The sequence below is a fragment of the Lagopus muta genome, chromosome 16, assembly GCF_023343835.1.
Source record: "Lagopus muta isolate bLagMut1 chromosome 16, bLagMut1 primary, whole genome shotgun sequence".
Lineage (NCBI taxonomy): Eukaryota > Metazoa > Chordata > Aves > Galliformes > Phasianidae > Lagopus > Lagopus muta.
Genome location: NC_064448.1, coordinates 13,003,881 through 13,020,582, shown reverse-complemented (window position 1 = coordinate 13,020,582; position 16,702 = coordinate 13,003,881). Strand labels below are relative to the sequence as shown.

General features: G+C 51.0%; 1 protein-coding gene across 4 annotated transcripts in view; it reads left to right on the top strand.

Moving 5' to 3' along the window:
* The first annotated feature begins 2,525 nt into the window (after window positions 1-2,525).
* The window catches only part of ZHX3 (zinc fingers and homeoboxes 3), a 35,561-nt gene continuing 21,384 nt past the window's right edge, over window positions 2,526-16,702 (top strand). The window contains exons 1-3 of one of the 4 annotated variants that reach the window (XM_048962595.1): window positions 2,526-2,671; window positions 3,277-3,400; window positions 14,413-14,503. The gene's annotated coding sequence lies outside the window, so the exon portion shown is untranslated. Of the gene's footprint in view, window positions 2,672-3,276; window positions 3,401-13,073; window positions 13,426-13,743; window positions 13,961-14,412; window positions 14,504-16,702 lie in introns of those variants that run through there. The other 3 variants (XM_048962594.1, XM_048962596.1, XM_048962597.1) reach the window with 3 other exon arrangements.

The window sequence follows — 16,702 nt, the reverse complement described above, 5'->3', positions numbered from 1 at the left end:
ATGCAGACCCCTAAAGGCAGCGTAGGTTCTCCAGTTAGAGCCCAGCAGCAGGAGGAAGGCACTCACATCTGCTGAGCAGACTTGGGTTGCAGTGTCGTAGCATTGACTGCTGCTGGAGGTGGAGAAGGGCGTCATTAGCACCTTAGTGCCAAGGGCAGGGGCTGCTTTGCTGCCACTTGGAGCAGCAATACCAACACCCAAGCAGCACTGGTAATGCATCATCCCGCCTTCAAGAGAATGTTACCTGGTGGAAGAGGGGCTAGGAAGTCTCAGTTCTTCAGGCATTGGTGGTATCCAGGTATCTAAAAAATCACCCCCAGGTACCTCTGTGGAAGGGACATACCACTAGGCCTGTGGGCAGGAGTGATGGATGACACAAAGCCCCATGGCAGCTTGACCTCCGCGCGCTTTGAGGCTGCTATAGCCTGACATTTTCTATTAATGTCTTTATTTCATTTTCCAGACTCAAATTTTAAACATTTAAGCCCCTCAAGGCATAAATTGCATGCGCTACAGTTGTCAGGACCAAAGGACTGAGTCCTTTGGGAAAGGCACCCGGAGGCTGAGGGCTCAGCTCTTGGGAAAATGTGCCCTCTAACTCCTGCCTTGCAGCAGCTGGAAGCTTTGTGCAGCCAGGACTGAGATGAGGAGGTCAGTGCCTTGATATGGAGATGCTATAGGTAGGCTGATATAGGGTCAGGTGGGATATGGCCACACAGGATGGGTCAGGCAATCACTACAGTGTCACTCCCTGAATTGCTGCTGGATATAAGAACTGATGCACTGAAGACCGGGAGGAAGAAGGGTTACTTTGTGGGGAGGCTGATGGGGTGGATGGGAGGAATGAGCCTTCACTGTCACCTGGTGTTTTTGGAGGATGCTTTTAGTATCTCCACTTTAACAGTAAGATCTGGAAGAATGGAGTCGGGTGAGCTGTTTCCCTATGAAACCTGCTGTCAGTCACAGAGCAGTGCTCTTCAGAGAAGACTGCTCAATGCATGCCTTGTGCCAGACCATGCTGCACCCAGCAGCCCAGCCCCTGCTTGCTGTTCTCAGAGCTCAACCCTCCAGCAAGGGCTTTTGGACACTGTGGGTCTGGCAGGACGAGGCATGACCTCTATTCCAAGCTTCCCATCCTGCTCTGTCCTTTGCAGAAAAAGCAGAGGGGGTGATATTTCTAAGGTATTTAAATGTTATTACATTCCCTCATAGAGGAGCCAAAGCAGGACCAAGGCGTGCTTCAGCTGTGCCAGCTGCAGGTAGCAGAGGGGATAGAAGCACACAGCAGGCAAGCAGCACCCTGCCCAGCTCTTGTTTTCTGCAAGACATTGGCAGGCGCTGGCCATGCACATAGGGCAGCTGCCTGCCCTGCTGCCAGCACACCTGGAAAAGTCCCATGCACCCAGTGCTGCCAGCGAGTGAGGAGTCCTCTGTGCTCAGTGCCCTTAGGAGACGCACTGATACCAGGGCAGGAGCTGGCAGCCTTGCAGCAGCACAGGAACACCTTTTCAGAAGAGGGCAGCATTTCTTTGCTAGCTGAATACATCCTCGGCTCCGGCGAAGTAGTAAAGCGATGCGCCAGGAGCACACGAGCAGCACAGCCTTACTCTACCCGCAAGCCTCCATTCTCTGGACACTGGGGCAAGCATTTGAGACTCGAGCACCTTGAGGAAGTTCATTCCCCATCCCATCCCTGCACAGAGGCTCCTTGCTCACCCACTCTTCTCTGCTGGCCCTTCCACCCTAACTCCCAGTGCAGCACGTTTACTCCTTCCCCAACCCCCTGTGCATCCAGCACAGCCACACAGCAGCAGATGCAGTGCTGGGTACTTCCATGCTCTCAGAACGTAACTGAGGTACTCAAGGCTCTGCTGAGTCTTCACCAGCTGTCTCTGAGCTACACAGCATGCTGCTTATTGACAAGGTGAGCCCTGCAGATCCATTGCTCTCTGGACACCCCAAACTCTCTGCATTCTCTCACCAACACAGGTGCAGCAGGCAGAGCCCCGTTCCCCTTGTTGGGACCTCCACGACTCATGGATGTTCGCAACGAGACTTTTTCAAACAAAACTTCTACTTTTTTTTTTATTACCCAACCGAGATGCAGCATTCTCAGCCCCTTGCGTTCCAACGGAAAAACGACGCTCACAAGCACGTCTGTCTTGGCAGCTCTCCGCAGCATCCTGGGGCTCCTTGCCTGGCTTGGGCTGCAGCCTTGCTGGGCAGATAGCAGCACCCAGCTGCAGTGCGGCAAGCAGCAATACAACGTCGCGGAGCGGCGCACAGCAGGGTCGCCGCGCTGGGCGCACCGCGCACCCCGCACAACTCGCGCACCCTCGCCCCCTCCGCGCCCCCCGCCACCAGCTGAGCCCCGCGCACGCGCACAAACACCCCCAGCTCTGATGACGTCACCTTCCCTCTCGGCCCGGAGCTGGAGCTCAGTTAATGGCGCTGTGTGCCGCGCCCGCCCGCCCCGCGTTCGGCGCCGCCCGCCAGCCCCGCCCCGCCCCGCGCTCGCCGCCGGGGCCGGGGCCTCCGCCGAGCCGCGCCGAGCCGCTGCGGCGGCGGGGGAAACCTGCGGCCGGCGAGTGCCGGGCAGGCGGCTCGGCTCTTTCGGCTCTCCGTCTCCCGGGATCTTCCCCGCGCCCCGCGGAGCCTCGGGCGGGCGGAGGTACGGGAGTTGTCAGCGGGGGCTCCGGGCGCGCGGCCCGCGGGGCTGAGCTGGGAGCGGCCGTCCCAGTGGGGCGGCGGTGGGTGCGGGGCAGCTCGTCCGAACGGGTTCTCTTTAAGTGACGAGGAAGGAAGGGGGGGAGGGGGGGAGGAAAAAAGCCCTCTGTAAGATCAGAAGCGAACACATCCGAGATAGCGTTCTGTTCGCTGTTGGAGAAAACTGCCATCGGATGGCAACTCCTGCCGGCTGGGCGAGCTCTGTCACCTGCTGCAACTTCGGCTCAGTGCAGCTCTGCTGTCTGCTCCCTGGCTGTGATGGTGGGCAGGACGTGGCTGCCGGGCTGCGTTTGGTTCCCAGTGCGGCCAAATGGGGCCGGCGCTGATTATACTGGGGACGGCTGGTGGTTTTTCTGGCCCGCAGTTCCGACTGCCGTAAGAGAGCCGTGTGCTTTGTAGCCCTGAAGTGACTCCAGGTGACACGCGGCTATGGATGGCTGCTGTCCCCGTTGGTGGCCATGGGGCAGGGGATGTGAGTGGCTCCTTCCCACCCTGCCCTCACCTCTCTGCTGTTCTTCTCAGCAGAAAGATTTTCTCTTTCCTGTGCAGACCTCCTCTTCCTTCCCTCCAAGTACTTGGTGCCTCCGTGTGTGTGAGCTGTGCTGTTTTCCTTCTCTCTCTCTTGGTTACTATGGTGCTGGTGTGTGAAAGCAGCTCCCCGGCTCCTCTCACAGTGAGTAAAACAGCCAAAACTTGGTTTTGCCTCGCTGATGAGATGCTGTGCTGCAGCCGTCCCTTATTGCCCCTTCCCAATCGCTTTGCCTGGGGGCTGACTGGATGTTGGGGCTGCTGCTCGGGGGCCTTTGCTGAGATTTTCAGTAAAGCAGCGGCAGCAGGCAGGGCTGCAACTCACTTGGAGAACTGCTGGGAATGGAAACTACTAATGCAGGCACTGTGAAAGTCCATGCAAATGAAAGACAGAGGATGGGAACAGCATCGTGCCAAGGCTGGGACCTTCCCACCTTTGCCCAGGCACAGGTCTGTACTTCTGAGGGTGATCACCTCATCCAGACTCTGATCTTCCTCCTGGAGATGCTTCTCTCCATGCATTAGAATAGGATGCCTGGGATGGAGGCACTTAGGCACCTGTTCCTGGTCAGATAAATGCAGGTCCAATTATAGGGGCTGATTTGAAGGAGGTCCTTCTCGGTGGTGCTGCAGGACCCATGGTCAGTGTGGGGAAGCCTGCAGCATCTCCTTCCCTTCCCAGCTGCTATGGCTTTGTTGAGTAGGAGAGGAGTGATGTTTCTAATTAAGAGAAAAACAGTCTTGTACTTCTCCCCTTCATTGTTTGTTTGTTTTTCTCTCTTTTCTCTGGTCCGGCGTCCTAAATAACAATGCTTAAAGTGCAGATGGAGTGAAGTGAAATCCCAGGGCAGTGCTGCGGTGGGGCTGGAGAACAGCGATGACAGCATGGCACAGGGCAGAGCCGGGCTGCTCCGTTTGTCACCGGGGCACTCGCAGGCGCTGCAGACATCTTTGTGCAGAGGGTGTTCCCAGACTTGTCAGAAATGCCATCATTTCCCTTTTCTCTCTCCTTCCAGAGCAGGACTGTGTCCTGGTGCCTTCTCAGTTTAGGGAAGAAGCTTTGTGGGAAGTTGTTCTGAATGAAGGAGAATCTTTCAGCCTTTTTTCTTCTTAATAAAAGCATGCTTGAGAGGGCCACGTCAGGAATAGGGTGGGGAGATTGCCTTGGAATGTGGCCTTCAGAGCGTCCTTAACACAGAGCAGTGCCTGGGTGGGACAGGTTTATATCATGAGCTCTTGGAAACTTGCAAAGGCAAGAGGCAGTGGAAAGAGTATCCAGTGCTGGGTTTTGTGTAGGCATCCTCAACTCCTCCCTTGAATGGTGTCTTGGGGCTGTTCTCAGACCGCTGCTATTGAAGGGTTAGTTTGTTCCCGTAGGAAGATGAGGAGGGAGCGTGGCCCCACAGCTTAGCTTGAGGATCTGCCTTCAGCCAGGTGCGTGCTTTGGTAAATAAAGAGGTTTGCATGAAGCTTACAATAACTTCTCTTGGAAACGGGTCAAGCAAATGTTTATTTGCCTAAGGTGTCATGCCAGTATTGTACAGATACTCTGATGGGGAGTCACTCCGTATTTTTTTGCTGCCTTGGTTCTCTTTGTGCCTGTTTGGTGTTCTCTGACAAACAACACCTCTTGATGGTTGTTTGGAACCAGAGGTGTATTTAATGAACCAAGATCTCTGCTTTATGGCTCCAACCACATCACTCCTGAAGCTCCAGATGGCATTTTGGAGATGAGCAGCACCCCAATGCAGTGCTCTTCCTGCCTGGGAGGACTGTGTAGGCTGCTGGCGGCACAAACGGGGCTGCTCGGAGTGTGGCTTGTTCCCAATCCTGTGAGGTGAGTCTGTGTGCTTGGTGCATTTGTGTTAATTGCCCCTTGGTGTGTTTATGTGCTAGGTAGTCATGTGGGTGTGAGTGCTGGAAACGTGTCATCCTCTGGCACGTGCAGGGCGTTGTGTGGAGCTGACGTGTTAGTTAGGCAGGATGGAAACACAGGCTCCTCTTCTGAAACTGGTCTTGTTCTCCCTTTCTTTGTTAAGAACTGTTTCCATGTTGGAAAATATTTAGGAAAAGGAGAGCCTTTCTAATATGGGCAGAGCTAATTTAGAAAGAAATCTGGGAGAAAGCCCCAGCTGTGTGAGCAGAGCAGGAGCAGGCATGTGGGCTGGGTTCAGAGCCAGCTGGGCAATGGGAATGTTCTGCTGGGGCTGCAGTCCACCTGTTCCTGGCTGCTCCGTGCCTCTGCTGCTTGTGCACCGTGAGGGCAGCGGATGTTGTGAGGAGCAGCCAAGTGCTTTAGAGAAACGCCAAGGATTCGGTGCTTTAACGGTACTTTACAGGCAGGAAGGGCTGGGGCCGTGCAGCAGCCACAAGGGATTTGCAGATCCCTCCCGGAGGCTCAAGGAGAGCTGGAGGTGCCTAGCTGTTACCATGGGGTGTCAATTTGGGCTTGTTTGCTCCAGGTGGAAGGCCAGTTCATTTGGTCCTGCTCTGGCATGGCTGCCCTGGGAGGTGGGGGAGTCACTGTCTCAGGAGGTGTTCAAAGAATTGTGTGGATGTGGCACTGAGGGATGTGGTCAGTGGGTATAGTGGGGTGGGTTGGGGTTGGATGTGGGGATCTTAGAGGTCTTTTCCGACCTTAATGATTCGATAATTCTTTGGAGCTTTTCTGCCCGCTTGGTGAGGAGTGCCCCGAGCTTGGCTGTGTGCCTGGAAGGGCCTTCAAAGCAAGGGACAGCATGGGACTTTGGCAACATAGGCTTGGCTGGCATACTGCCTGACCTTGCTTCAGGTCCATGCTGCTGCTTACTTGTGTCTACTCTTTGGGTGTAGTTTTCCATCTCACTCTGTGATCTGGGGACACGTATGTGTCCAGGGCAGTGTTGTTTCCCACGGGAATCTCGCATCTGCAGGTTGCAGAGCAATACCTTTGCTTTTCTCAGTCGGATGCCTGAGAGCAGCCTGTGGATCTCCAGCAGCGTGTGGGGAGTGGGAGCAAAACCACAGTTTCAGAAGGAGAAGAGCCTCAGTTGTTTAAAGGGACTTCAAAGTTTTCATGTTCCTGCTTTGATCTCCTCTGGTGTCTGGGATAGGTCTTCCTTCTTTCTTTTTATTTGTTTTTTTCCCTTGTTGTAGTTTGCAGCTTGCTGTCAGAGCAGTTGGAGCTCAGTGGGTGAGGGCAGAAGGAACTGCTGCTTTCAGGGGCAGCCACCACACAAATGGCACTGCAGGCAAATGCAGCATCCCGTGTGCTCACAGTCCTGCTGCTCAGCAAGGTGTGGAGAGGCAGCAAGTCAGACTTGAAATGAAGACTGCAAATCCCTGCCTTGCTCTGGCGGTGCCTCCAGGATCCTCAGCAGCAGCCAACACACAGCTGATAGGTTCAACAGCTTGAGAAAGCAGCCCTCACAGGTGGCAACTGTGGGCTCTGTCCCTCTCTTATTTGCCAGCTGTCCTCTGGGGTGATGACAGAAGTCCCCAGGAGCCATGATGCTGCTGGAGCAGCAGACACGCCTGCCTTCATCCTGCTGCTCCTGCATAGGTGTGTGCTGCAAGCTCAGCGGCGGGCTCCTAACAGAACAGAGCTCCTGGGCTTGGAAGTGAAGGCTTGTTGGCCATATGCAAGGAGATTTTCATTTAAAAATCCTAGCTGAGTGGAAAAGGGTGCGATTAGCAGGAGGCAAGAGAGATGCTGTTGTGAACACCAGAGAAGCTGGTAAACAAGGAAGGCTTGCATCGCCTTCCCAAAGTGTCTGTGCCAGAGATGTGGTTGTTGTTCTGCCTCTTAATGCTTGGAAATGCTGCCTGGTGCTGGGGTTGGCACTGGGTTCCTTGTAGGCATCAAGCTAAAAAGAAAATTCGAAGGAAATTATCCTGAATTTAAAATGTCCTTGATTCCTTTTTTTTTTTTGTGTGTGTGTGCGTGTGTTTTCCTGCTAATTTAATCAATTCCTCACGGCGTTGTAAATTCCAAATGTGAATGGGAAATAATCCCACCACTATCATAATTAGCATGTAACCATTGCATGCAGAAGGCCCGGACTGCTGGGCTCATGGTGAATGCACGCTATTTTCTGAATTGATTTCAATAATCACATCTTATGTTAATAAGAAAGTGTTAATTTTCTCTGAGCTGAGTGATCTGTATGGGGAAGCATGGTGTGTGCGGTGGGGCAGTTTCCTATAGAAAAGAAATGGAGGTTCTGTACGCTGAATTGTGGAGACGGGGTGTTGCCAATCTTGCCACTGAGAGGCTCTGTTTCAGTTATTTTTCTAAAATGGAAAATAGGAATTGTGAGTAAAATATTTGTGTGTGTAATTGTGTGTGAGTGATGGTGTGCTGCGACGAGAAAGCGTTCCCCTGCGGAGGTGCTTTGTTGCAATATGCAAACATAAGTCCAGTGGTGTCGGTGAGTACTTACGTTTGTTTCCTTGCTTAGTGTGCAGCCAGCAGCTCCTGAGCGCCTTGCTGTGTGATGGCTGCAGTACCCAAGAGCTGCTTGGAAAGGGAGCCATGATGAGCCACCAGGAGCAGCCTGCAGTGAGGTTACACGTGGGGACTGCTAGAGCAAAGGCAAGGAATCCATGGGTTGAATGGGGCACCTTGTGCAAGCAGGGCTTTGCTGTGAGGTGCTTGCAGGATGGGGCTGCAGTGTCCCCGTGTGCCCCCAGGGCTGTGTGCAGGGCGCAGCCAACACGCAGAGCAGGTCCCCGCTTCCCTCCTGGAGCCTCAGGATGCGGTGACGTCCAAAATGTCAGATGTTGTTTTTAAAAACGTCCAAATGCTTTGAAACACTATTTATTATTTTATAAAAGCGGGCCCTGCGTTCTGTGGGAAGGTATGCGAGCGGATCGCCACGCTATTTTCTTTGCATATTTTCCTAATGTTAGAAACCGTCCCAAAGAAGTATTGCATTGTTTCATTTCCCCCTCCTAAAAATAAAAGCTGATGCCAACAGCCATATACTGACAAGTGGGTGAATCTGCATGGTGGGCACCCGGTATTTTTTGGGGGGTGGAAAAAGCAAGATTCAGCTGGTAATTGCATTATAAGATGTGCATAAAAATGGATCTTTTATAGCAGCATGCCAGTATGTGTTTGTTTTTTTTTGTTCTGTATAAAATGCCATTAATCCAGTTAGAGGCAGAAAATGCCCTCACAAGACAGGGGCTGGGAAGAGTCAGCTGAGGTGAATAAACAAGCAGGCTTTTTCAGGAGTGACCAAAAACCTGCTGCTGCTGTGGGTCTGAGGGCACCTTACATACAGCGTCCTTCAGAGCTGGGGCTGTGCTGGCAGGCATCTCCAGCACCTGGTGCAGCACTGCTCTCATTGCAGAGATGCTCTGCTCTCACTGCTTTCCACTAGCCTGGGTTCTGCCTGGCATCTCCTGCTCTGGAGCTGATCCTGTGCTGTTTGGGGCTTGAGTTATGGCCGTAGGAGCTGGCAGTGCTGATCCTGACAAGCTGATTCTTTTCTCTTTCGTTTATTTATTTCTTCCCCCCTTCATTTTAATCCTGTCTCCTGGGAGATTCCAGTTGAAATCTATTCATTGCTGAAATATTTCTTCTCCCTCGTGCTGCGGATGCCCAGTCCGGTTCGATTGTGTGGTTTGTTCCTGGCAGAGGAGGAAAAGAGGAGAGGAACGGGAGGAGAGCTGCGCTTGGGGCTGGCTGTATGTGTGGACATGCATGCCCCAGTTGTGTTCCCTTTGCTCTGTCGAAGCTGAAGTTAGGAGTTGGTGAGGCAGCTGCTCATATGTCCAGAATGAAAGCTGATGTGCAGTAGGTCCTGCATGGGCTGAAATGTAAGTGATATCTTGGGTGTTTGGGCAGAGTGAAATGGGGAGATCAGCTCAGCAGCCTGCCCAGGCAGGCAGAATGCCTCTGTCCTTGTCTGGAGATGAGTGCTGGCTCTGGGGCTGCTCGGTGGGTCTGCACAGTGTTTGGGATGGCAGCTTTCAGGTGGTGCTTCCACAGCTGAAATTCACAGTGTGGTTCTGCACCCACCCAAAAATTCCAAGTCAGTACATGGGGAGTTGCTCTGCTTGTCCTCGGAAGTCTGGGTACAGTCTGTTCCTGCTTGACGATTTTCCTCCAGAACCACGATGTCACTTATCTGTGTTGTCCCCTGCCTCAGGAAGACTCCAAATCCTCACGACCCTGGGAGCTGAACCATTTCCCTGCCTCATGCTCTCAGCAAGAGCATCTTTTCATTCTGCAAATGTTATGAAGCTTGTGATAAAGTTGCATGGCTTGGCAATGCCCATTTGGTGCTGTTTGCGTGCCAGAACTGCTGAATGAGTCTTTTATCACGCATTTGTAACAGTAGCTGTCGGAGAGGGAGCTTCCAGGAGGAGTGCTTTCAGAAGAATGCTTTTGTAAAACAACACTGTCCTGCAAAGAAGTGCTTTGCAGGGGGAGGAAAAAAAAAAAACCAACAAAAAAACACCAAGCCCAACATTTTTCTTGTGTTAGTGTTGTAAAAGTTGCTTGTTAATTTGGGTGAATTTTTGCTTCCATTTCTTGACAATTGTCTCTCTTCTTTGTGCTAGTGAGCACTAGTTGAGCTCCAAGTGTTTAGGGGAAAAGAGACATTTGGATTCTGAGCAACAAATGCCAAAGTGCTGGGTTTGTGTAACTCCCCATCGTGTCCCCAGGTGTGAGCCAGCCCTGTCCCTGCAGGGAGCAGGATGGGACACCTCTTGTGGCACGCAGAGCAAGTGCTGCCTGCAGCTCTGGGAACCTGAGCTGGCTCGGTGCATCGCTTCCACTCAGAGCAGTAGGAGAGCATAAAGAGAAGGAGAGCATAAAGAGAAGGAGAGCTGGGAGCGGCTGTGTGCCCCGCAGTGACAGAGCCAGGTGACCTCTGTTGTGTTGGCTGTTGAGCTGTTTTCCATCTGTCCACGAGCTGTGTGCTTCTGGATGGCAGGAGCTTCAAGCTTGTCCTCCCCAGCCACTGCCACGCAATTAAGGATTTTTAATGGTAACGCTGCTTTAAAAAAAAAATCATGCTGATATCTGGAAATGGTTTGGCTGCTGCTTTATGACCAGCACCTAGCTGTGCTATTCCTGAAGGACCTCCCTGCAGTGAGGTGGAACAGTGCTCTGCTCTGTTTTCAGCTTGGTTTTGGATTGCTTTGCACTGCTCTGAAGTCCCCAGCTCGCTGTGTAGCCGCTCATCTCGCTGGCACTGAGGCAAGGGAATACAACATTAAAAGAGGAATGTGATTATAATCCTGTAAAAAAGAAAATGACAGAGGAATTTGGCAGTGGTTGCAGCCCGTGAATGTAATGTATAATATTTTATTCATTTAAAAAAAATGATTAGATTTCAAGCTGACAGTTTAAATGACAAATCATCTTAAAAAGATTTTTGTGCACAGCGTAAGAGCTGTTGGCATGGCTTTCCCTTGCTAACTGCGGAGAGAGTGATATCCAAGGTTCCTCATCCCAGAATATCTGGGATGCAGCTCAGCATGCAGAACTCTTCAGGGGCGTGGGAGCAGGGTTTGTGCCCCACATCCCTTGGGGATGCTGCCAGCTTGAGGTTGTTTGGCAGAAGGGAGAGCAGCACTGAGCTGAGCAATCACGCGGCTGATCGGCGCTCCATTGTGCCGAATGTAAAACCTGCAACAAAAGCAATTTCTGCTCTCAAACAACTGATGGCCGTAAGTAAAATTTAGATGCTTGGTGTCCCTGGTGTAAGGGCATGTGGGAATCTCCCGTTTTATCTCCTTGCTTGGAGCTTGGTTGCCTAAAGGATGAGGAGCCCCAGGTTTTGCTTGCAGGCCTAAGAGCAGCTGTATGGGCTGGGAAAAGAATGTGAGAGGAGAGGAATCCTGCTGTCCTGGTCCCTTTTGCTGTGGGGAGAAGCTGACTGCAGTTTGAGCTTTCCTGCATGATGCTGAGGTTTTTAAAACCTGATCCATGCAGGATTTAAAGTTTTAAAAACACCGCAGTAGGAATTTTTAGCTTAATTTCGTAGTTCCTTCCTTTTGAGATGGAAAAAATGACTCAGGTAGAGGTGAGTTGGGCCAGGGCTGCATCTGCTTGTGAAGTCCTGGGACTGGGAGCTCCTTTGAAAATAGCTGCCAGAGCAGCTGGCTGCATGGAGGTACCACCGAGGGAAGGCTCCTTCATCCTCAGCTGTTGGCACGAGAGGAGAGGTCAGCTGGAGGGAGGCCAGAGCATCGTGATTGAGTTGACTGGAGGTCTGGAAATGCTCGTTTGAGAGAGCCTGGGTTGCTGGGCTCCAGCTAAGAGAGGAGGGAGGGAGAGAGGGAGTCTGTAGGTAGCTAGAAGTGCATGGCGGGGAACGTGGTCTCTCTCTTCCATGGTCACAGTGGATAAGAAAACAGGTCAGGGTCTGATTTGTGAGAAAAGACTTGAGATTAAAGTATTGTCAATGTTTTCCCTGAAAGTGATGACCGTTAAACACTGGATTTGGTGGTTTGGGAAGCTTGGAAGATAAAAATGCATTAGAAATATTGTTCAATGATGCTGGAGGTGCAGTTTATTCTCCCACATGCAGGTGTTGTCCAGGTGCTTTCCTGGGGTCCTTCTGCTGTGCACAGCCCTAAACTTATTTTCAGTCTAAAAGAAGCAAGAGGTGACAGGTTATGTTCTATGGCTTCAGTTTTCAGGAGTCTTCAGAATGCCAACTTGTCTTTGTCTGGAGGAAATAACCATTTTATAGGGATGAGCAGCCAAGGGATCTGTGTTGTTGATGGGTGAGCAAGGTGTGCAGTTCTAGGAAGGAGTTTTTCTGGGCTGCAAATGTGAGTAGCGGGACATCATTTTGGGTCTCGCTGTGTGGGTGAGCTCTTCAGTTTTGCTATGGGTTCCAGGACTCGCAGCAGCGCAGCATGGGAACTCTGTTGTAGGACAGAAGGTCCTGTGCTGCCACAGGGACGTGGCTGGGCTCTGTCAAAGCAGCAACTGTGCAACGTATGTGTGTGTCTGAGCTGCTTCCCTGCCTGGAAATAGAAGGAAGGAGAGCCTGCAAGTGGGAGGTGGTGCTGCTCTGGGGACCAGAGTGGACTCATTTCTGTCATTTGAGGATGGTTTTGTACTTCAATGGCTTGTCCTCCTGCAGGGCAGGCTGATGGGAGCTGGGTTCAGGCTGCCTCCTTCACTGCCCTTGGCACCCAACTGGGCTGCGAGTCACTTCTGCTGGTCTGGAAGGAAAAACAGCACTGTGCAGTTTCCAGTAACATCAAAAAGAACCCAGAGCAAGAGGAGGGCTGTTAAAAACTCAGAGGCAAGATTGCCAAGTGAGAGCAAACCAGAGCAATCTCTGCTCTTGGGGCTTTGAGCTCTCAGCACCGAGACCCCATGTGTGCACAAACACAGCAGTGGATCCTGCCTGGGGTTTGGGTAATGCTGTTGTGGGACCTGCTGTTCTCCCTCTCTTTTTACAAACCTTCTGTCCTACGTGGCTCAGGCACTGCAGATTGTAAATCACAGGTATGTTAGAGTGACTGATTCTCTGTGCCAGGACTTACATTTTAGGAGTATATTTGTCTTCATTCTTGAATTGCAGCTTTTGAGCCGTTTATTCAGTCCCAAGGAAGCTGTAATGCTTGGGAGGGAGGTTAAGTTCTGTAATGAATAGTTCTGGCACAGAGTTGAAATCCCTAATGCAGAGGGACCTGAACAACCCTCTGAGTGTGTCACAGCTATCAGAGTGCCTGGGATTTTTGTATATGAAAGAAGTTAGGGGGGAAAAAAGCATTCCTTGGTTGCCTTTGGCTGCCCATGGTTTCCATGACAGGCAGCCGAGCTATTGGCATGCACTGCTCAAAGGAGCCCCCAGCTCATGTTCCTTACCCCCACCTCTCCCACACATTGTCTTACTGGCAATTCAGCCTCAGGCAATTCAGGCAGGAGCTGCAGAGGGTAGTATAGCAGCTCATGCTGCCAAACGTGCAGTTCTTTTGCTCTGTTTCCAGAAGTAGGTTTTAGGAACCTGCATTTTGCTCTGCCTCCAGCCCGGGTTTCTATTTAGAACACCTTTAATTGCAGAAATGAAAGGCGCTCAAACCGTTACAAGCAAGGTCACTCTTCTTAACTCAGGTACCCCAAGGACCAAGAAATCTTGTTTGCTAAGCCTCAGATGTACGTTTCATCCCTAAAGGAGCAGGCAGATGCTATTAAACCTCCATAGCCAGGTGAGTCTGTGCAGTGGGAGCAGCAGGAACCTGTGGCACAGTCGGCAGCTGGCTGTGCTCCCCGTGCTGCTGTCGGAGCAGCAGTGGCAGATAAGCAGCTGTGGCTGTTCTGCTATCACATCGTTTGGGAGGCTGCAACGTTTTGCAAGTTGTTGCAGGAAAATTACACACATTGCTGGAATAAAAAATGCTCCCTCAGCAATCTAATATTTGTTGTCTTTTGTATGTTCAACTTTGGCATCTGAGAGGTTGTCACCTGTTCTGTCAAGGTCCCTTCGTTCAGCACTGGGATCTTTCCAAGCGTGTTGAAACCTCATTGGCTTTCAGTTTTCACTGTGGTCGCTGGCCATGCTGCAGCAGGAGAGTCAACACGTAAACATTTTCCTTTACTTTGGAATCACAGTGTAGCTTTCCTGTTTTCCATCCTTGCTGCAAGGCCTTTTTCCAGGGTGACTTTTGTTTTTAAATATGCTGCTTTCTCCCTCTGTCTGAAGTCAGACCCAGAAATCCTCTTGGCTGTTCATCCCTTTATACAGTTAAGTGTAGAAATTATGAAATGCATCGGGCTGGCTTTGCTGCTTGTTGAGGAATGAGGGAATGGGGACTGGGCAGCAGCTGAGGGAAATGGAGGGCAGAGAGGAAGCGCATAGCTAAAAGTGAAGCTGTGGGTTATATATAGATGCCTGCTGCGGCAGTGCTGCTCAGGTTGGAATTGCTTCTCTAAATGTGACCCAGCTGAGTACTGGGCAGCGTGGTTAGAGGGCTTGGCTACCTGTTGGTGAGCAACAGCTTCACTGACTCGGGAAAAAGCACCTTTTGGGATTCTTCAGTGAAGATTTGCTGTGCCAGGTGGGGTGGGTGGCATGGCTAAGGGCAGGGGTGAAGCTGATTGGAGTTACGTTTGTACTTTTGGTGTTTACTAACCAAGGGTCACCTTCTTCTCTCCAGCTGTAGTGGTAACTTTTGGTCCAATGTGCTTTCTTCCAGCTCTGAGTCGACTACTGGCACTTTAACGATGCGTACAAGCAAAGAAGAACAACTGGAAAATGAAGGGTTAAGGATGTGCTCCGTTCTGCAGGTAGGACACAGCTGTGCTGTCAGAATGTGCTCAGTGCACAGTTCTGCCTAACCCAGCTGGGACTGTTTGTGTTATAACTGTGGGATAATTACTGATTTCGGTGGCTGACCATGAACAGTAATTGTGAGGCACTGGGAAAGGGGAAAGATGGGAGAGGAATGTAGAGAAATTCTTTCTTTAAGGCTGCAGAGTGGTGTTCTCATAGGTCTTGTGAGTGGCTTTCTAGTCCGATGGCTGAAATAAGTTATCTTGTGATGGTTTGCTCTGTTAGCCTTTGAGCCATGCCCTGCTCTGTGCTTGGTGTAGCCCCTTGGGTTGTGCTCCAGCATTCTGAGGAAGGGACTGGTTTTTCTTCCATCTGTATGTTGTGCCTTGGACAGGATGGAGTTTAAAAGTCCTGTGCAGTTGTACTTATCTCCTGGCTGGTGCTCACATGTGTTTGTGCTGGACCACTGATAGGTTTTTTCCCCTCAATCTAAAGAATACATGTCACTTAGTAAGTGTGTGTTTGCCCTGTACTGCGGGTGAGGGGGCGAGGAAAGTGATGCATTTCCCTCTTGGCTTCTGTGGGTGGATTCTGTACTCTTGGAAATAGCCCTCCCTTTTTCCATTATGCCTCTGAACAGCTTTGAAGAAAAAATTGCATCTCATACCAGAGCAAAACCATCTCCTATGCAAGAAACAAAGTTCTGTGGCTAAGCCTTGGTGAGCAGACAGTAGCTGGTGGGGAATTCATTCCGTTGGTTTTTGGTTGTATGACAGCATCCCAATAGAAGGGGAGATTTTCCAACCCCAAAATGACTTCTACCCCAGTTGTGCCATACCTGGAGTCTGCTTGCTGCTGGGCTTCAGCTGTCCTTAACCCTGTGGGGAGCAGAACAGGACTGACACTGCCACCATAACTGTTGCTTTCCCGTCACATTTCCAGTTCTGCAGGCTAAGTCCAGACTGCTTGGCTCATGGAAATAGGCTGATGGAGTCTGCTGTTGCACAGGGTGTGCTGGGGTCTCCTCAGAAGTGTCCTCCCTTGAAGTTGCCTTCGTTGTTCATTAATCACATACTAGATGGGTCCTCAAATACCATCTGTCAGTCACCTTGCCAGTGCAGTGAATGTTGGTGCTCTCTCACAACTTGGCATTGCCTTCCCATTGGGGATAGAGAATTTGGTGAGATGAAGAGGGGGGGAAGCTTTGGACCCTGCCAGCCCGGCTTGGTAAACAGAGTCAAGGCCTCTTCAGACAGGGAATAGGGAGAAAAGGATCAAGTTTTAGATCCTCAGTATTTGCCACTGAAAGATAGTAATAGTGCGTTTGGATTGTGTGGAAGGTCACTGGGTGAATGGAAAGGATTCCTCTGTGTTTCTGTTATTGCAGAAAATAATTTGAGGCTTTGCACACAGACAAATCATGGTGTTAGAGCAGCTTGTGTCATCCTCTCTGCGTGCTCCCAGCCCTGCTCTGGCACATGCGGGGTGTCCAGTATCTTCTGGAGGAGCTTTGAGAGCCAAACTTTCAAGATCTCTGCTTTTAAGACTTGGCCCCTTTTCCTCAACAATTCCTTTCCCCCCACCCTCCTCTGATGTCCTCTCCCTCCCAGTTCATTTGTTTTTAAAATGATTGTGCTATTGTGTTCATCGATATGCACATACCTCATCTTGTTTTTCTCTTGGACTAAAATTGCAAAGCAAATCTGTTTATGGTTTTGGTGAGCTAATTCTTCCCCACCCTAGATTTTTAAATAGACTCTTTCTCTACCAGGCTTGTAGAGCTTGCAGGATCTACTGAAGTAATGAGAAAAATATGTTGTGTGCTAACCTTCCTTTTTTGTAAAACTTTGTTTACAACACCCTATTCCTAGCAGTGCATTTGTACAGTGCCTTTCTTGATGCTGATGCAAATAGACAACTTTGAAGGAAAAAATGTTCATTCAGTGCATTCACAGGTGAAGCCTTTGGAGTTTTCCACTTGAAGCACTTGCATTGTGTGGCAGAGCTGGTGAGCTGTGCTGAGCTGTCATGAAGGCTGTTCAGGGCTCCCTCCCTCCTGGGAAGCTCCACTGCATTGGCTCGGGTCAGGCAGCTGCAGGTAGGGGCAGGGACAGATGCTGAATACAGCTCATGGATTGCCAGACAGGGCTGTGTGGCTGTGAACCCGGTTTGGGAACTGAGCTGTGCTTTCATTTTCGTATCGGCCCATTCAG